Genomic DNA, 22,346 nt, shown 5'->3' with positions numbered 1-22,346 from the left:
AGCCCGGTTAGCTTGACTCAAGTGGCATGAGGAGCAAGGGACCCACGTCTGGGCATACCCTTCCCACTTGGGACAGCAAATGAAAAAAGAACAAGTCATGGGCGGAATGCTGAACAATGTCAAACATTCACCCCCAGTACAGAGATCTGGGCCTAAATCCATTGCTTTTTTTTTGCCACCCATGCCATTCTAGTTTGGACCCAGCCATATGAAAATCAGTCTTGACCCTGTTACCCATGGGAACAGTCCAGCACAAACTGCCAAGCCAGGTCCTCCCAGGACTGGAAACAAGCATCCTAGGACTGGTTTCAGGGTATCACCCTTCATCAGCCAGGCTAGCTTGATTTTCAACGGCATGGGGGAGCAACGGACGCACGTCTGGGAATACCCTTCCCACTTGGGGCAGCAAATGCAAAAACAACAAGTGGTGGACGGAATCCTCAACAATGTCAAATATTCGCCCCCAGTACAAAGATTTGGGCCCAATTCCATCGTTTTTTTGCCACCCATGCAATTCTAGTTTGGACCCAGCCATATGAAAATCAGTCTTGACCCTGTTCCCCATGGGAACAGTCCAGCCCGAACTACCAAGCCAGGTCCTCCCTGGTCTGGAAACAAGCATCCTAGGACTGGTTTCATGGTATCACCCTTCTTCAGCTAGGCTAGCTTGATTTCTAGAGGCATGCGGGACCAAGGGACCCACTTCTGGGCATACTCTTTACTCTTGGGGCAGCAATTGCCAAAAGAACAAGTGATGGACGGAATGCTGAACAATATCAAACATTCACCCCCTGAACAGAGATCTGGGCCTAAATGCATTGTTTCTTTGTCACCCATGCCATTCCAGTTTGGACCCAGCCAAATGCAAATCAGTCTTGACCCTGTTCCCCATGGGAACAGTCCAGCCCGAACTGCTAGACCAGGTCCTCCCTGACCTGAAAACAAGCATCCTAGGACGGGTTTGAGGTATGACCCTTCATCTGCCATGCTAGTTTGACTCCAGTGGCATGGGGAGCAAGGGACCCACGTCTGGGCATACCCTTCCCACTTGGGGCAGCAAATGCAAAAAGAACAAGTGATGGACAAAATGCAGAACAATGACAAACATTCAACACCAGTACAGAAATCTGGGCCTAAATCCATAGTTTTTTTGCCACCCAAGCCATTCCAGTTTGGACCCAGCCATATGCAAATCAGTCTTGACCCTGTTCACCATGGGAACAGTCCTGTCCGAACTGTAACGCCAGGACCTCCCTGGACTGGAAACAAGCATCCTAGGACCGGTTTCAGGGTATCACCCTTCATCAGCCAGGCTAGCTTGACTCCAGTGGCATGGGGAGCAAGGGACCCATGTCTGGGCATACCCTTCCCACTTGGGGCAGCAAATGCAAAAAGAACAAGTGATGGACGGAATTCTGAACAATGTCAAACATACACCCCCAGTACAGAGAACTGGTCCTAAATGCATCATTTGTTTGCAACCAATGCCATTCCAGTTTGGGCCCAGCCATATGCAAATTAGTCTTGGGCCTGGTCCCCATGGGAACAGTGCAACCCGAACTGCAAAGCCAGGTCCTGCCTGGCATGAAAACAAGCATCCAAGGACCGGATTTAGGGTATCACCCTTCATCAGCCAGGCTAGCTTGACTCCAGTGGCATGGGGGGGGGGGAGCAAGAGACCCACGTCTGGGCATACCCTTCCCACTTAGGGCAGCAGATGCAAAAAAACAAGTGATGGATGGAATCCTGAACAATGTCAAATATTCACCCCCAGTACAGAGATCTGGGCCTAAATCCATCGTTTTGTTGCCACCCATGCCATTCCAGTTTGGACCCAGCCATATGCAAATAAGTCTTGGCCCTGGTCCCCATGGGAACAGTCCAGCTCGAACTGCCAAGCCAGGTCCTCCCTGGCCTGAAAACAAGCATCCAAGGACCGGCTTTAGGGTATCACCCTTCATCAGCCACGGTAGCTTGACTCCAGTGGCATGGGGAGCAAGAGACCCACGTCTTGGCATACCATTCCCACTAAGGGAAAGCCAAATGCAAATCAGTCTTGACCCTGTTCACCATGGGAACAGTCCTGTCTGAACTGTAACGCCAGGACCTCCCTGGACTGGAAACAAGCATCCTAGGACCGGTTTCAGGGTATCACCCTTCATCAGCCAGGCTAGCTTGACTCCAGTGGCATGGGGGCCAAGGGACCCATGTCTGGGCATACCCTTCCCACTTGGGGCATCAAATGCAAAAAGAACAAGTGATGGACGGAATTCTGAACAATGTCAAACATTCACCCCATGTACAGAGATCTGGACCTAAATCCATCGGTTTTTTTTTGCCACCCATGGCATTCCATTTTGGACCAAACCAGAAGCAAATCAGTCTTGACCCTGTTCCCCATGGGAACAGTCTAGCCCGAACTGCCAAGCCAGGTCCGCCCTGGACTGGAAACAAGCATCCTAGGACCGGTTTCACTGTATCACCATTCATCAGCTGGGCTAGCTTGACTCCAGCGGCATGGGGGAGCAAGGGACCCACGTCTGGGCATACCCTTCCCACTTGGGTCAGCCAATGCAAAAAGAACAAGTGATGGACGGAATCCTGAACTATGTCAAATATTCACCCCCAGTACAGAGATCTGGGCCTAAATATATCGTTTTTTTCCCACCCATGCTATTCCAGTTTGGATAAAGCCATGTGCAAATCAGTCTTGACCCTCCTTCCCATGGGAACAGTCCAGCCCGAACTGCCAGATCAGGTCCTCCCTGACCTGAAAACAAGCATCCTAGGACGGGTTTGAGGTATGACCCTTCATCTGCCAGGCTAGTTTGACTCCAGTGGCATGGGGAGCAAGGGACCCACGTCTGGGCATACCCTTCCCACTTGGGGCAGCAAATACAAAAAGAACAAGTGATGGACAGAATGCAGAACAATGACAAACATTCAACCCCAGTACAGAGATCTTGGCCTAAATCCATAGTTTTTTTGCCACCCAAGCCATTCCAGTTTGGACCGACCCATATGCAAATCAGTCTTGACCCTGTTCCCCATGGGAACAGTCCAGACCGAACTGCCACGCCAGGTCCTCCCTGGACTGGAAACAAGCATACTAGGACCGGTTTCAGGGTATCACCCTTAATCAGCCAGGCTAGCTTGACTCCAGTGGCATGGGGAGCAAGGGACTCACGTCTTCTCCCTAAACCTTGCATTTGCTTCCCACCTGGGCCAGCAAATGCAAAAAGATCAAGTGATGGCCTGAATGCTGAACAATGTCAAACATTCACCCACAGTACAGAGATCTGGTCCTAAATCCATCATATTTTTGCCACCCATGCCATTCCAGTTTGGAAACAGCCATTTGCAAATCAGTCTTGACCTTGTTCCCCATGGGAACAGTCCAGCCCGAAATGCCAAGCCAGGTCCTCTCTGGACTGGAAACAAGCATCCTAGGACCGGTTTCAGGGTATCACACTTCATCAGCCAGGCTAGCTTGACTCCAGTGGCATGGGGGGGGCAGCAAGTGACCCACGTCTGCGCATACCCTTCCCAGTTGGGTCAGCAAATGCAAAAAGAACAAGTGATGGACGGAATGCTGAACATTGTCAAAGATTCACCCCCAGTACAGAGATATGGGCCTAAATCTGTTGTTTTTTTGCCACCCATGCTATTCCAGTTTGGACACAGCCATACGCAAATCAGTCTTGACCCTGTTCCCCATGGGAACAGTCCAGCCCGAACTGCCAAGCCAGTACCTCTCTAGACTGGAAAAAAGCATCCTAGGACCGGTTTCAGACTATCACCCTTCATCAACCAGGCTAACTTGACTCCAGTGCCATGGGGGAGCAAGAGACCCACTTCTGGGCTTACCCATCCTGCTTGGGGCGGCAAATGCAAAAAAACAAGTGATGGATCGAATCCTGAACAATGTCAAATATTCACCCCCATGTACAGAGATCTGGGCCTAAATCCATCCTTTTGTTGCCACCCATGCCTTTCCAGTTTCGACCCAGCCATATGCAAATCAGTCTTGACCCTGTTCCCCATGGGAACAGTCCTGTCCGAACTGCCACACCAGGACCTCCCTGGACTGGAAACAAGCATCCTAGGAACGGTTTCAGGGTATCACCCTTCATCAACATGGCTAGCTTGACTCCAGTGGCATAGGGAGCAAGGGACCCATGTCTGGGCATACCCTTCGCACTTGGGGCAGCAAATGCAGAAAGAACAAGTGATGGACGGAATACTGAACAATGTCAAACATTCACCCCATGTACAGAGATCTGGACCTAAATCCATCGTTTTTTTTTGCCACCCATGGCATTCCAGTTTGGACCAAGCCAGGAGCAAATCGGTCTTACCCTGTTCCCCATGGGAACAGTCTAGCCCGAACTGCCAAGCCAGGTCCTGCCTGGACTGAAAACAAGCATCCTTGGACCGGTTTCAGTGTATCACCGTTCATCAGCTGGGCTAGCTTGACTCCAGGGGCATGGGGAGCAAGGGAACCACGTCTGGGCATACCCTTCCCACTTGGGTCAGCAAATGCAAAAAGAACAAGTGATGGACGGAATGCTGAACAATGTCAAACAATCACCACCAGTACAGAGAACTGGGCCTAAATATATCATTTTTTTGCCACCCATGCTATTCCAGTGTGGACCTAGCCATATGCAAATCAGTCTTGACCCTGTTCCCCATGGGAACAGTCCAGCCCGAAAAGCCAATCCAGGTCCTCCCTGGACTGGAAACAAGCATTCTAGGACCGGTTTCAGGGTACCATCCTTAATCAGCCCGGTTAGCTTGACTCAAGTGGCATGAGGAGCAAGGGACCCACGTCTGGGCATACCCTTCCCACTTGGGACAGCAAATGAAAAAAGAACAAGTCATGGGCGGAATGCTGAACAATGTCAAACATTCACCCCCAGTACAGAGATCTGGGCCTAAATCCATTGCTTTTTTTTTGCCACCCATGCCATTCTAGTTTGGACCCAGCCATATGAAAATCAGTCTTGACCCTGTTCCCCATGGGAACAGTCCAGCACAAACTGCCAAGCCAGGTCCTCCCAGGACTGGAAACAAGCATCCTAGGACTGGTTTCAGGGTATCACCCTTCATCAGCCAGGCTAGCTTGATTTCCAACGGCATGGGGGAGCAAGGGACGCACGTCTGGGAATACCCTTCCCACTTGGGGCAGCAAATGCAAAAACAACAAGTGGTGGACGGAATCCTCAACAATGTCAAATATTCGCCCCCAGTACAAAGATTTGGGCCTAATTCCATCGTTTTTTTGCCACCCATGCAATTCTAGTTTGGACCCAGTCATATGAAAATCAGTCTTGACCCTGTTCCCCATGGGAACAGTCCAGCCTGAACTACCAAGCCAGGTCCTCCCTGGTCTGGAAACAAGCATCCTAGGACTGGTTTCATGGTATCAACCTTCTTCAGCTAGGCTAGCTTGATTTCTAGAGACATGCGGGACCAAGGGACCCACTTCTGGGCATACTCTTTACTCTTGGGGCAGCAATTGCCAAAAGAACAAGTGATGGACGGAATGCTGAACAATATCAAACATTCACCCCCTGAACAGAGATCTGGGCCTAAATGCATTGTTTCTTTGTCACCCATGCCATTCCAGTTTGGACCCAGCCAAATGCAAATCAGTCTTGACCCTGTTCCCCATGGGAACAGTCCAGCCCGAACTGCCAGACCAGGTCCTCCCTGACCTGAAAACAAGCATCCTAGGACAGGTTTGAGGTATGACCCTTCATCTGCCATGCTAGTTTGACTCCAGTGGCATGGGGAGCAAGGGACCCACGTCTGGGCATACCCTTCCCACTTGGGGCAGCAAATGCAAAAAGAACAAGTGATGGACAGAATGCAGAACAATGACAAACATTCAACACCAGTACAGAAATCTGGGCCTAAATCCATAGTTTTTTTGCCACCCAAGCCATTCCAGTTTGGAACCAGCCATTTGCAAATCGGTCTTGACCTTGTTCCCCATGGGAACAGTCCACCCCGAAATGCCAAGCCAGTTCCTCTCTGGACTGGAAACAAGCATCCTAGGACCGGTTTCAGGGTATCACCCTTAATCAGCCAGGCTAGCTTGACTCCAGTGGCATGGGGAGCAAGGGACTCACATCTGCTCCCTACACCTTGCATTTGCTTCCCACCTGGGCCAGCAAATGCAAAAAGATCAAGTGATGGACGGAATGCTGAACAATGTCAAACATTCACCCATAGTACAGAGATCTGGTCCTAAATCCACCATATTTTTGCCACCCATGCCATTCCAGTTTGGAACCAGCCATTTGCAAATCGGTCTTGACCTTGTTTCCCATGGGAACAGTCCACCCCGAAATGCCAAGCCAGTTCCTCTCTGGACTGGAAACAAGCATCCTAGGACCGGTTTCAGGGTATCACACTTCATCAGCCAGGCTAGCTTGACTCCAGTGGCATGGGGGAGGGGCAGCAAGTGACCCACGTCTGCGCATACCCTTCCCAATTGGGTCAGCAAATGCAAAAAGAACAAGTGATGGACGGAATGCTGAACATTGTCAAACATTCACCCCTAGTACAGAGATCTGGGCCTAAATCCATCGCTTTTTTTTTGCCACCCATGCTATTCCAGTTTGGACACAGCCATGCGCAAATCAGTCTTGACCCTGTTCCCCATGGGAACAGTCCAGCCCAAACTGCCAAGCCAGTACCTCTCTGGACTGGAAAAAAGCATCCTAGGACCGGTTTCAGAGTATCACCCTTCATCAACCAGGCTAGCTTGACTCCAGTGCCATGGGGGAGCAAGGGACCCACTTCTGGGCTTACCCATCCTACTTGGGGTGGCAAATGCAAAAAAACAAGTGATGGATAGAATCCTGAACAATGTCAAATATTCACCCCCATGTACAGAGATCTGGGCCTAAATCCATCTTTTCTTGCCACCCATGTCATTCCAGTTTGGCCCCAGGCATATGCAAATCAGTCTTGACCCTGTTCCCCATGGGAACAGTCCAGTCCGAACTGCCACGCCAGGACCTCCCTGGACTGGAAACAAGCATCCTAGGACCGGTTTCAGGGTATAACCCTTCATCAGCCAGGCTAGCTTGACTCCAGTGGCATAGGGAGCAAGGGACCCATGTCTGGGCATACCCTTCGCACTTGGGGCAGCAAATGCAGAAAGAACAAGTGATGGACGGAATACTGAACAATGTCAAACATTCACCCCATGTACAGAGATCTGGACCTAAATCCATAGTTTTTTTTTGCCACCCATGGCATTCCAGTTTGGACCAAGCCAGAAGCAAATCGGTCTTGATCCTGTTCCCCATGGGGACAGTGTAGCCCGAACTGCCAAGCCAGGTCCTGCCTGGACTGAAAACAAGCATCCTAGGACCGGTTTCAGTGTATCACCGTTCATAAGCTGGGCTAGCTTGACTCCAGCGGCATGGGGAGCAAGGGAACCACGTCTGGGCATACCCTTCCCACTTGGGTCAGCAAATGCAAAAAGAACAAGTGATGGACGGAATGCTGAACAATGTCAAACATTCACCCACAGTACAGAGATCTGGGCCTAAACATATAATTTTTTTGCCACCCATGCTATTCCAGTGTGGGCCGAGCCATATGCAAATCAGTCTTGACCCTGTTCCCCATGGGAACAGTCCAGCCCAAACTGCCAAGCCAGGTCCTCCTTGTACTGGAAACAAGCTTTCTAGGACCGGTTTCAGGGTATCACCCTTCATTAGCCGGGCTAGCTTGACTCCTGTGGCATAGGGAGCATGGGACCCACGTCTGGCCATAGCCTTCCCACTTGGGTCAGCAAATGCAAAAAGAACAAGTGATGGACGGAATGCCGAACAATCAAAGAATGTCAAACATTCACCCACAGTACAGAGATCTGTTCCAAAATCTATTGTTTTTTGGCCACCAATGCCATTCCAGTTTGGACCCAGCCATATGGAAATCAGTCTTGACCCTGTTCCACATGGGAACAGTCCAGCCCGAACTGCCAAGGCAGGTCCTCCCTGAACTGGAAACAAGCATCCTAGGACTGGTTTCTGGGTATCACCATTCATCAACCAGTCTAGCTTGATTCCAGCAGCATGGGGAGCAAGGAATCCACATCTGGGCATACCCTTCCCACTTTGGGCAGTAAATGCAAAAAGAACAAGTGATGGACGGAATACTGAACAATGCCAAACATTCACCCCAATTACAGAAATCTGGGCCTAAATCCATCATTTTTTTGCCACCCATACCATTCCAGTTTGGACCCAGCCATATGAAAATCAGTCTTGACCCTGTTCCGCATGGAACAGTTCAGCCCAAACTGCCAAACCAGGTCCTCCCAGTACTGGAAACAAGCATCCTAGGACTGGTTTCAGGGTGTCACCCTTTATCAGCCAGGCTAGCTTGATTTCCAACGGCATGGGGGAGCAAGGGACGCACGTCTGGGCATACCATTCCCACTTGGGGCAGCAAATGTAAAAAGAATAAGTGATGGACGGAATGCTGAACAATGTCAAACATACACCCCCAGTACAGAGATCTGGTCCTAAATGCATCGTTTTTTTGCCACCAATGCCATTCTAGTTTGGGCCCAGCCATATGCAAATCAGTCTTGGCCCTGGTCCCCATGGGAACAGTCCAGCCCGAAATGCCAAGCCAGGTCCTCCATGGACCGGAAACAAGCATTGTAGGACCGGTTTCAGTGTATTATCCTTCATCAGCCAGGCTAGCTTGACTCCAGTGGCATGGGGAGCAGCGTACCCACGTCTGGGCATACCCTTCCCAATTGGGACAACAAATGCAAAAAGAACAAGTGATGGACGGAATGCTGAACAATGTCAAACAATCACCACCAGTACAGAGATCTGGGCCTAAACATATAATTTTTTTGCCACCCATGCTATTCCAGTGTGGACCTAGCCATATGCAAATCAGTCTTGACCCTGTTCCCCATGGGAACAGTCCAGCCCGAAAAGCCAATCCAGGTCCTCCCTGGACTGGAAACAAGCATTCTAGGACCGGTTTCAGGGTATCATCCTTCATCAGCCCGGTTAGCTTGACTCAAGTGGCATGAGGAGCAAGGGACCCACGTCTGGGCATACCCTTCCCACTTGGGACAGCAAATGAAAAAAGAACAAGTCATGGGCGGAATGCTGAACAATGTCAAACATTCACCCCCAGTACAGAGATCTGGGCCTAAATCCATCGCTTTTTTTTTGCCACCCATGCCATTCTAGTTTGGACCCAGCCATATGAAAATCAGTCTGGACCCTGTTCCCCATGGGAACAGTCCAGCACAAACTGCCAAGCCAGTTCCTCCCTGGACTGGAAACAAGCATCCTAGGACTGGTTTCAGGGTATCACCCTTCATCAGCCAGGCTAGCTTGATTTCCAACGGCATGGGGGAGCAATGGACGCACGTCTGGGCATACCCTTCCCACTTGGGGCAGCAAATGCAAAAACAACAAGTGGTGGACGGAATCCTGAACAATGTCAAATATTCGCCCCCAGTACAAAGATTTGGGCCTAATTCCATCGTTTTTTTGCCACCCATGCAATTCTAGTTTGGACCCAGCCATATGAAAATCAGTCTTGACCCTGTTCCCCATGGGAACAGTCCAGCCCGAGCTACCAAGCCAGGTCCTCCCTGGTCTGGAAACAAGCATCCTAGGACTGGTTTCATGGTATCACCCTTCTTCAGCTAGGCTAGCTTGATTTCTAGAGGCATACGGGACCAAGGGACCCACTTCTGGGCATACTCTTCACTCTTGGGGCAGCAATTGCAAAAAGAACAAGTGATGGACGGAATGCTGAACAATATCAAACATTCACCCCCCGTACAGAGATCTGGGCCTAAATGCATTGTTTCTTTGTCACCCATGCCATTCCAGTTTGGACCCAGCCAAATGCAAATCAGTCTTGACCCTGTTCCCCATGGGAACAGTCCAGCCCGAACTGCCAGACCAGGTCCTCCCTGACCTGAAAACAAGCATCCTAGGACGGGTTTGAGGTATGACCCTTCATCTGCCAGGCTAGTTTGACTCCAGTGGCATGGGGAGCAAGGGACCCACGTCTGGGCATACCCTTCCCACTTGGGGCAGCAAATGCAAAAAGAACAAGTGATGGACAGAATGCAGAACAATGACAAACATTCAACCCCAGTACAGAAATCTGGGCCTAAATCCATAGTTTTTTTGCCAGCCAAGCCATTCCAGTTTGGAACCAGCCATTTGCAAATCGGTCTTGACCTTCTTCCCCATGGGAACAGTCCACCCCGAAATGCCAAGCCAGTTCCTCTCTGGACTGGAAACAAGCATCCTAGGACCGGTTTCAGGGTATCACCCTTAATCAGCCAGGCTAGCTTGACTCCAGTGGCATGGGGAGCAAGGGACTCACGTCTGCTCCCTACACCTTGCATTTGCTTCCCACCTGGGCCAGCAAATGCAAAAAGATCAAGTGATGGACGGAATGCTGAACAATGTCAAACATTCACCCATAGTACAGAGATCTGGTCCTAAATCCACCATATTTTTGCCACCCATGCCATTCCAGTTTGGAACCAGCCATTTGCAAATCGGTCTTGACCTTGTTTCCCATGGGAACAGTCCACCCCGAAATGCCAAGCCAGTTCCTCTCTGGACTGGAAACAAGCATCCTAGGACCGGTTTCAGGGTATCACACTTCATCAGCCAGGCTAGCTTGACTCCAGTGGCATGGGGGAGGGGCAGCAAGTGACCCACGTCTGCGCATACCCTTCCCAATTGGGTCAGCAAATGCAAAAAGAACAAGTGATGGACGGAATGCTGAACATTGTCAAACATTCACCCCTAGTACAGAGATCTGGGCCTAAATCCATCGCTTTTTTTTTGCCACCCATGCTATTCCAGTTTGGACACAGCCATGCGCAAATCAGTCTTGACCCTGTTCCCCATGGGAACAGTCCAGCCCAAACTGCCAAGCCAGTACCTCTCTGGACTGGAAAAAAGCATCCTAGGACCGGTTTCAGAGTATCACCCTTCATCAACCAGGCTAGCTTGACTCCAGTGCCATGGGGGAGCAAGGGACCCACTTCTGGGCTTACCCATCCTACTTGGGGTGGCAAATGCAAAAAAACAAGTGATGGATAGAATCCTGAACAATGTCAAATATTCACCCCCATGTACAGAGATCTGGGCCTAAATCCATCTTTTCTTGCCACCCATGTCATTCCAGTTTGGCCCCAGGCATATGCAAATCAGTCTTGACCCTGTTCCCCATGGGAACAGTCCAGTCCGAACTGCCACGCCAGGACCTCCCTGGACTGGAAACAAGCATCCTAGGACCGGTTTCAGGGTATAACCCTTCATCAGCCAGGCTAGCTTGACTCCAGTGGCATAGGGAGCAAGGGACCCATGTCTGGGCATACCCTTCGCACTTGGGGCAGCAAATGCAGAAAGAACAAGTGATGGACGGAATACTGAACAATGTCAAACATTCACCCCATGTACAGAGATCTGGACCTAAATCCATAGTTTTTTTTTGCCACCCATGGCATTCCAGTTTGGACCAAGCCAGAAGCAAATCGGTCTTGATCCTGTTCCCCATGGGGACAGTGTAGCCCGAACTGCCAAGCCAGGTCCTGCCTGGACTGAAAACAAGCATCCTAGGACCGGTTTCAGTGTATCACCGTTCATAAGCTGGGCTAGCTTGACTCCAGCGGCATGGGGAGCAAGGGAACCACGTCTGGGCATACCCTTCCCACTTGGGTCAGCAAATGCAAAAAGAACAAGTGATGGACGGAATGCTGAACAATGTCAAACATTCACCCACAGTACAGAGATCTGGGCCTAAACATATAATTTTTTTGCCACCCATGCTATTCCAGTGTGGGCCGAGCCATATGCAAATCAGTCTTGACCCTGTTCCCCATGGGAACAGTCCAGCCCAAACTGCCAAGCCAGGTCCTCCTTGTACTGGAAACAAGCTTTCTAGGACCGGTTTCAGGGTATCACCCTTCATTAGCCGGGCTAGCTTGACTCCTGTGGCATAGGGAGCATGGGACCCACGTCTGGCCATAGCCTTCCCACTTGGGTCAGCAAATGCAAAAAGAACAAGTGATGGACGGAATGCCGAACAATCAAAGAATGTCAAACATTCTCCCACAGTACAGAGATCTGTTCCAAAATCTATTGTTTTTTGGCCACCAATGCCATTCCAGTTTGGACCCAGCCATATGGAAATCAGTCTTGACCCTGTTCCACATGGGAACAGTCCAGCCCGAACTGCCAAGGCAGGTCCTCCCTGAACTGGAAACAAGCATCCTAGGACTGGTTTCTGGGTATCACCATTCATCAACCAGTCTAGCTTGATTCCAGCAGCATGGGGAGCAAGGAATCCACATCTGGGCATACCCTTCCCACTTTGGGCAGTAAATGCAAAAAGAACAAGTGATGGACGGAATACTGAACAATGCCAAACATTCACCCCAATTACAGAAATCTGGGCCTAAATCCATCATTTTTTTGCCACCCATACCATTCCAGTTTGGACCCAGCCATTTGAAAATCAGTCTTGACCCTGTTCCGCATGGAACAGTTCAGCCCAAACTGCCAAACCAGGTCCTCCCAGTACTGGAAACAAGCATCCTAGGACTGGTTTCAGGGTGTCACCCTTTATCAGCCAGGCTAGCTTGATTTCCAACGGCATGGGGGAGCAAGGGACGCACGTCTGGGCATACCATTCCCACTTGGGGCAGCAAATGTAAAAAGAATAAGTGATGGACGGAATGCTGAACAATGTCAAACATACACCCCCAGTACAGAGATCTGGTCCTAAATGCATCGTTTTTTTGCCACCAATGCCATTCTAGTTTGGGCCCAGCCATATGCAAATCAGTCTTGGCCCTGGTCCCCATGGGAACAGTCCAGCCCGAAATGCCAAGCCAGGTCCTCCATGGACCGGAAACAAGCATTGTAGGACCGGTTTCAGTGTATTATCCTTCATCAGCCAGGCTAGCTTGACTCCAGTGACATGGGGAGCAGCGTACCCACGTCTGGGCATACCCTTCCCAATTGGGACAACAAATGCAAAAAGAACAAGTGATGGACGGAATGCTGAACAATGTCAAACAATCACCACCAGTACAGAGATCTGGGCCTAAACATATAATTTTTTTGCCACCCATGCTATTCCAGTGTGGACCTAGCCATATGCAAATCAGTCTTGACCCTGTTCCCCATGGGAACAGTCCAGCCCGAAAAGCCAATCCAGGTCCTCCCTGGACTGGAAACAAGCATTCTAGGACCGGTTTCAGGGTATCATCCTTCATCAGCCCGGTTAGCTTGACTCAAGTGGCATGAGGAGCAAGGGACCCACGTCTGGGCATACCCTTCCCACTTGGGACAGCAAATGAAAAAAGAACAAGTCATGGGCGGAATGCTGAACAATGTCAAACATTCACCCCCAGTACAGAGATCTGGGCCTAAATCCATCGCTTTTTTTTTGCCACCCATGCCATTCTAGTTTGGACCCAGCCATATGAAAATCAGTCTGGACCCTGTTCCCCATGGGAACAGTCCAGCACAAACTGCCAAGCCAGGTCCTCCCTGGACTGGAAACAAGCATCCTAGGACTGGTTTCAGGGTATCACCCTTCATCAGCCAGGCTAGCTTGATTTCCAACGGCATGGGGGAGCAATGGACGCACGTCTGGGCATACCCTTCCCACTTGGGGCAGCAAATGCAAAAACAACAAGTGGTGGACGGAATCCTGAACAATGTCAAATATTCGCCCCCAGTACAAAGATTTGGGCCTAATTCCATCGTTTTTTTGCCACCCATGCAATTCTAGTTTGGACCCAGCCATATGAAAATCAGTCTTGACCCTGTTCCCCATGGGAACAGTCCAGCCCGAGCTACCAAGCCAGGTCCTCCCTGGTCTGGAAACAAGCATCCTAGGACTGGTTTCATGGTATCACCCTTCTTCAGCTAGGCTAGCTTGATTTCTAGAGGCATACGGGACCAAGGGACCCACTTCTGGGCATACTCTTCACTCTTGGGGCAGCAATTGCAAAAAGAACAAGTGATGGACGGAATGCTGAACAATATCAAACATTCACCCCCCGTACAGAGATCTGGGCCTAAATGCATTGTTTCTTTGTCACCCATGCCATTCCAGTTTGGACCCAGCCAAATGCAAATCAGTCTTGACCCTGTTCCCCATGGGAACAGTCCAGCCCGAACTGCCAGACCAGGTCCTCCCTGACCTGAAAACAAGCATCCTAGGACGGGTTTGAGGTATGACCCTTCATCTGCCAGGCTAGTTTGACTCCAGTGGCATGGGGAGCAAGGGACCCACGTCTGGGCATACCCTTCCCACTTGGGGCAGCAAATGCAAAAAGAACAAGTGATGGACAGAATGCAGAACAATGACAAACATTCAACCCCAGTACAGAAATCTGGGCCTAAATCCATAGTTTTTTTGCCAGCCAAGCCATTCCAGTTTGGAACCAGCCATTTGCAAATCGGTCTTGACCTTCTTCCCCATGGGAACAGTCCACCCCGAAATGCCAAGCCAGTTCCTCTCTGGACTGGAAACAAGCATCCTAGGACCGGTTTCAGGGTATCACCCTTAATCAGCCAGGCTAGCTTGACTCCAGTGGCATGGGGAGCAAGGGACTCACGTCTGCTCCCTACACCTTGCATTTGCTTCCCACCTGGGCCAGCAAATGCAAAAAGATCAAGTGATGGACGGAATGCTGAACAATGTCAAACATTCACCCATAGTACAGAGATCTGGTCCTAAATCCATCATATTGTTGCCACCCATGCCATTCCAGTTTGGAACCAGCCATTTGCAAATCGGTCTTGACCTTGTTTCCCATGGGAACAGTCCACCCCGAAATGCCAAGCCAGTTCCTCTCTGGACTGGAAACAAGCATCCTAGGACCGGTTTCAGGGTATCACACTTCCTCAGCCAGGCTAGCTTGACTCCAGTGGCATGGGGGAGGGGCAGCAAGTGACCCACATCTGCGCATACCCTTCCCAATTGGGTCAGCAAATGCAAAAAGAACAAGTGATGGACGGAATGCTGAACATTGTCAAACATTCACCCCTAGTACAGAGATATGGGCCTAAATCTGTTGTTTTTTTGCCACCCATGCTATTCCAGTTTGGACAAAGCCATACGCAAATCAGTCTTGACCCTGTTCCCCATGGGAGCAGTCCAGCCCGAACTGCCAAGCCAGGACCTCTCTGGACTGGAAAAAAACATCCTAGGACCGGTTTCAGAGTATCACCCTTCATCAACCAGGCTAGATTGACTCCAGTGGCATGGGGGAGCAAGGGACCCACTTCTGGGCTTACCCTTCCTACTTGGGGTGGCAAATGCAAAAAAACAAGTGATGGATGGAATCCTGAACAATGTGAAATATTCATCCCCAGTACAGAGATCTGGGCCTAAATCCATCGTTTTGTTGCCACCCATGCCATTCCAGTTTGGACCCAGCCATATGCAAATCAGTCTTGATCCTGTTCCCCATGGGAACAGTCCTGTCCGAACTGCCACGCCAGGACCTCCCTGGACTGGAAACAAGCATCCTAGGACCGGTTTCAGGGTATCACCCTTCATCAGCCAGGCTAGCTTAACTCCAGTGGCATAGGGAGCAAGGGACCCATGTCTGGGCATACCCTTCCCACTTTGGGCAGCAAATGCAAAAAGAACAAGTGATGGACGGAATGCTAAACAATGTCAAACATTCACCCCATGTACAGAGATCTGGACCTAAATCCATCGTTTTTTTTTTGCCACCCATGGCATTCCAGTTTGGACCAAGCCAGAAGCAAATCAGTTGACCCTGTTCCCCATGGGAACAGTCTAGCCCAAACTGCCACGCCAGGTCCTCCCTGGACTGGAAACAAGCATCCTAGGACCGGTTTCAGTGTATCACCGTTCATCAGCTGGGCTAGCTTGACTCCAGCGGCATCGGGAGAGCAAGGGACGAACGTCTGGGCAAACCATTCCCACTTGGGGCAGCAAATGCAAAAAGAACAAGTGATGGACGGAATGCTGATCAATGTCAAACATACACCCCCAGTACAGAGATCTGGTCCTAAATGCATCGTTTTTTTGCCACCAATGCCATTCCAGTTTGGGCCCAGCCATATGCAAATAAGTCTTGGCCCTGGTCCCCATGGGAACAGTCCAGCTCGAACTGCCAAGCCAGGTCCTCCCTGGCCTGAAAACAAGCATCCAAGGACCGGCTTTAGGGTATCACCCTTCATCAGCCACGGTAGCTTGACTCCAGTGGCATGGGGAGCAAGAGACCCACGTCTTGGCATACCATTCCCACTAAGGGCAGCAAATGCAAAAAAACAAGTGATGGACGGAATCCTGAACAATGTCAAATATTCACCCCCAGTACAGAGATCTGGGCCTAAATATATCGTTTTTTTTCCACCCATGCAATTCCAGTTTGGATAAAGCCATGTGCAAATCAGTCTTGACCCTCCTTCCCATGAGAACAGTCCAGCCCGAACTCCCAAGCCAGGTCCTCCCTGGACTGGAAACAAGGATCCTAGGACCAGTTTCAGGGTATCATCCTTCATCAGCCAGGCTAGCTTGACTCCAGTGGCATGGGGAGAAAGGTACCCACGTCTGGGCATATCCTTCCCACTTGGGACAGCAAATGCAAAAAGAACAAGTGATGGACGGAATGCTGAATAATGTCAAACATTCACCCCCAGTACAGAGTTCTGGGCCTAAATCCATCTTTTTTTGCCACCCATGCCATTCCAGTTTGGACCCAGCCATATGCAAATCAGTCTTGACCGTGTTTCGCATGGGAACAGTCCATCCCAAACTGCCAAGCCAGGTCCTCCCTTGACTGGAAACAAGCTTTCTAGGACCGGTTTCAGGGTATCACCCTTCATCAGCCAAGCAAGCTTGACTCTAGTGGCATGGGGGGGGGAGCAAGGGACCCACGTCTGGGCATACCCTTCCCACTTGGGACAGCAAATGCAAAAAGAACATGTGATGGACGGAATGCTGAACAATGTCAAACATTCACCCACAGTACAGAGATCTGGGCCTAAATCCATCTTTTTTTACCACCCATGCCATTCCAGTTTGGACCCAGCCATATGCAAATCAGTCTTGACCTTGTTCCCCATGGGAACAGTCCAGCCCGAACTGCCAAGCCAGGTCCTCTCTGGACTGGAAAAAAAAGCATCCTACGACCAGTTTCAGGGTATCACACTTCATCAGCCATGCTAGCTTGACTCCAGTGGCATGGGGGGGGCAGCAAGTGACCCACGTCTGCGCATACCCTTCCCAATTGGGTCAGCAAATGCAAAAAGAACAAGTGATGGACGGAATGCTGAACATTGTCAAACATTCAACCCCAGTACAGAGATATGTGCCTAAATCTGTTGTTTTTTTGCCACCTATGCTATTCCAGTTTGGACACAGCCATATGCAAATCAGTCTTGACCCTGTTCCCCATGGGAACAGTCCAGTCCGATCTGCCAAACCAGGTACTCCCTGGACTGGAAACAAGCATTCTAGGACCAGTTTCCAGGTATCATCCTTCATCAGCCAGGCTAGCTTGACTCAAGTGGCATGAGGAGGAAGAGACCCACGTCTGGGCATACCCTTCCCACTTGGGCCAGTAAATGTAAAAAGAACAAGTGAGGGACAGAATGCTGAACAATGTCAAACAATCACCCCCAGTACAGAGATCAGGGCCTAAATATATTGTTTTTTTGCCACAGATGCTATTCTAGTGTGGACCCAGTCATATGCAAATCAGTCTTGACACTGTTCCCCGTGGGAACAGTCCAGCCTGAACTGCCATGCCAGTACCTCCCTAGACTGGAAACAAGCATCCTAGGACCGGTTTATGGGTATCACCCTTCATCAGCCAGTCTAGCTTGTTTCCAGCGGCATGGGGGAACAAGGGACCCACGTCTGGGCATAACCTTCCCACTTGGGGCAGAAAATGCAAAAAGAACAAGTGATGGACGGAATGCTGAACAATGTCAAACATTCCCCCCCAATACAGAGATCTGGGCCTAAATCCATCTTTTTTTGCTACCCATGCCATTCCAGTTTGGGGCTAGTCATAAGTAAATCAGGCATGACCATGTTCCCTATGGGAACAGTCCAGCCCGAACTGCCAAGCCAGGTCCTCCCTGGACTGGAAACAAGCATTCTAGGACCGGTTTCAGGGTATCACCCTTCAACAGCCAGGCAAGCTTGACTCCAGTGGCATGGGGGGGGAAGCAAGGTACCCACGTCTGGGCATACCCTTCCCACTTGGTGCAGCAAACGCAAAAAGATCAAGTGATGGACGGAATGCTGAACAATGTAAAACATTCATCCCCAGTACAGAGATCTGGGCCTTAATCCATCTTTTTTTGCCACCCATGCCATTCCAGTTTGGACCAAGCCATGTGCAAATCAGCCTTAACCCTGTTTCCCATGGGAACAGTCCAGCCTGAACTGCCAAGCCAGGTCCTCCCTGGACTGAAACAAGCATCCTAGGACCAGTTTCAGGGTATCATCCTTCATCAACCAGGCTAGCTTGACTACAGTGGCATGGGGAGCAAGGTACCAACGTCTGGGCATACCCTTTCCACTTGGGACAGCAAATGCAAAAAGAACAAGTGATGGACGGATGATGAACAATGTCAAACAATCACCCCCAGTACAGAGACCTGGGCCTAAATATATCTTTTTTTTGCCACCCATGCTATTCCAGTTTGGACCCAGCAATACGCAAATCAGTCTAGACCCTGTTCCCCATGGGAACAGTCCAGCCCAAACTGCCAAGCCAGGTCCTCCCTGGCCTGAAAACAAGCATCCAAGGACCAGTTTTAGGGTATCACCATTCATCAGCCAGGCTAGCTTGACTCCAGTGGCATGGGGAACAAGGGACCAACGTCTGGGCATACCCTTCCCACTTAGGGCAGCAAATACAAAAAAAACAAGTGATGGACGGAATTCTGAACAATGTCAAATATTCACCCCCAGTACAGAAATCTGGGCCTAAATATATAGTTTTTTTGCCACCCATGCATTTCCAGTTTGGATAAAGCCATGTGCAAATCAGTCTTGACCCTCTTTCCCATGGGAACAGTCCAGCCCGAACTGCCAAGCCAGGAACTCCCTGGACCGGAAACAAGAATCCTAGGACTGGTTTCAGGGTATCATCCTTCATGAGCCAGGCTAGCTTGACTCCAGTTGCATGGGGAGCAAGGGACACACGTCTGGGCATACCCTTCCCACTTGGGGCAGCAAATGCAAAAAGAACAAGTGATGGACGGAATGCTGAAAAATGTCAAACATTCACCCCCAGTACAGAAATCTGGGCCTAAATCCATCTTTTTTTGCCACCCATGCCTTTCCAGTTTGGACCCAGCCATATGCAAATCAGTCTTGACAGTGTTCCCCATGGGAACAGTCCAGGTCGTACTGCCAAGCCAGGTCCTCACTGGACTGGAAACAAGCATTCTAGGACCGGTTTCAGGGTATCACCCTTCATCAGCCAGGCAAGCTAGACTCCAGTGGCATGGGGAGCAAGGTACCCTCGTCTGGGCATACCCTTCCCACTTGGTACAGCAAATGCAAAAAGAACAAGTGATGGACGGAATGCTGAACAATGTCAAACAATCACCCCAAGTACAGAGATCTGGGCCTAAATATATCTTTTTTTTGCCACCCATGCTATTCCAGTTTGGACCCAGCCATATGCAAATCAGTCTTGACCAGGTTCCCCATGGGAGCATTCCAGCCCGAACTGCCAAGCTAGGTCCTTCCTGGACTGTAAACAAGCATCCTAGGACCGGTTTCAGGGTATCACCATTCATCAGCCAGGCTAGCTTGACTCCAGTGGCATGGTGAGCAAGGGACCCACGTCTGGGCATAGCCTTCCCAATTTGGGCAGCAAATACGAAAAGAAAAAGGGATGGACGGAATGCTGAACAATGTCAAACATTCTCTCACAGTACAGAGATCTGGGCCAAAATCTATTGTTTTTTTACCACCCATGCCATTCCAGTGTGGACACATCCATATGGAAATCAATCTTGACCCTGTTCTACATGGGAACAGTCCAGCACGAACTGCCAAGCCAGGTCCTCCCTGGACTGGAAACAAGCATCCTAGGACCAGTCTCAATGTATCACCCTTCATCAGCCAGGCTAGCTTGATTCCAGCAGGATTGGGAGCAAGGGACCCACTTCTGGGCATACCCTTTCCACTTTGGGCAGCAAATGCAAAAAGAACAAGTGATAGACGGAATGCTGAACATTGTCAAACATTCACCTCCGGTACGGAGATCTGGACTTAAATCTATTGTTTTTTTGCCACCCATGCCATTCTAGTTTGGACCCAGCCATATGCAAATCAACCTTGGCCCTGGTCCTCATGGGAACAGTCCAAACTGAACTGCCAAGGCAGGTCCTCCCTGGCCTGAAAACAAGCATCCAAGGACCGGTTTCAGGGTATCACCCTTCATCAGCCAGGCTAGCTTTACTCCAGTGGCATGGGGAGCAAGGGACCCACTTCTGGGCACACCCTTCCTACTTGGGTCAGCAAATGGAAAAAGAACAAGTGATGGACAGAATGCAGAACAATGACAAACATTCACCCCCAGTACAGAGATCTGGGCCTAAATCCATAGTTTTTTTGCTACCCAAGCCATTCCAGTTTGGACACACCCATATGCAAATCAGTCTTGACCCTGTTCCCCATGGGAACAGTCCAGCCCGAACTGCCAAGCCAGGTCCTCCCTGGACTGGAAACAAGCATAATAGGACCGGTTTCAGGGTATCACCCTTAATCAGCCAGGCTAGCTTGACTCCAGTGGCATGGGGAGCACCGGATCCACTTCTGGGCATACCCTTCCCACTTGGGGCAGTTAATGCAAAAAAAAACAAGTGATGGACGGAATGCTGAACAGTGTGAAAAATTCACCCCCAGTACAGAGATCTGGGCCTAAATCCATCGTTTTTTTTGCCACCCATGCCATTCCAGTTTGGACCCAGCCATATGTAAATCAGTCTTGACCCTGTTCCCCATGGGAGCAGTCCAGCCCGAACTGCCAAGCCAGGTCCTCCCTGGCCTGAAAACAAGCATCCAAGGACCGGTTTAAGGGTATCATCCTACATCAGCAAGGCTAGCTTGACTCCAGTGGCATGGGGAGCAAGGGACCCACGTCGGGGCATACTGTTCCCACTTGTGGAAGCAAATGCAAAACAAAACAAGTTTTGGTCGGAATCCTGAACAATGTCAAACATTCACCCCAGTACAGAAATCTGGGCCTAAATCCATTGTTTTTTTGCCACACATACCATTCCAGTTTGGACCCAGCCATATGAAAATCAGTCTTGCTCGAACTGCCAAGCCAGGTCCTCCCAGGACTGGAAGCAAGCATCCTAGGACTGGTTTCAGGGTATAACCCTTCATCAGCCAGGCTAGCTTGATTCCAGCGGCATGAGGGAGCAAGGGACCCACGTCTAGGCATACCCTTCCCACTTGGGGCAGCAAATGCAAAAAGAACAAGTGATAGATGGAATGCTGAACAATGTCAAACATTCACCACCAGTACAGAGATCTTGGCCTAAATCCATTGTTTTTTGCCGCCCATGCCATTCCAGTTTGGACCCAGCCATATGCAAATCAGTCTTGACCGTGTTTCGCATGGGAACAGTCCAGCCCAAACTGCCAAGCCAGGTCCTCCCTTGACTGGAAAAAAGCGTTCTAGGACCGGTTTCATGGTATCACCCTTCATCATCCAAGCAAGCTTGACTCTAGTGGCATGGGGAAGCAAGGGACCCACGTCTGGGCATACCCTTCCCACTTGGGACAGCAAATGCAAAAAGAACAAGTGATGGACGGAATGCTGAACAATGTCAAACATTCACCCACAGTACAGAGCTCTGGGCCTAAATCCATCTTTTTTTTACCACCCATGCCATTCCAGTTTGGACCCAGCCATATGCAAATCAGTCTTGACCTTGTTCCCCATGGGAACAGTCCTGCCCGAACTGCCAAGCCAGGTCCTCTCTGGACTGGAAAAAAAAGCATCCTACGACCGGTTTCAGGGTATCACACTTCATCAGCCATGCTAGCTTGACTCCAGTGGTATGGGGGGGGCAGCAAGTGACCCACGTCTACGCATACCCTTCCCAATTGGGTCAGCAAATGCAAAAAGAACAAGTGATGGACGGAATGCTGAACATTGTCAAACATTCAACCCCAGTACCGAGATATGGGCCTAAATCTGTTGTTTTTTTGCCACCCATGCTATTCCAGTTTGGACACAGCCATATGCAAATCAGTCTTGACCCTGTTCCCCATGA

Source organism: Pleurodeles waltl, chromosome 11 (assembly GCF_031143425.1).
Source record: "Pleurodeles waltl isolate 20211129_DDA chromosome 11, aPleWal1.hap1.20221129, whole genome shotgun sequence".
In the NCBI taxonomy this organism is placed as follows: Eukaryota; Metazoa; Chordata; class Amphibia; order Caudata; family Salamandridae; genus Pleurodeles; species Pleurodeles waltl.
The sequence above is the reverse complement of the archived record's forward strand: the minus strand, read 5'-3'. Positions refer to the sequence as shown.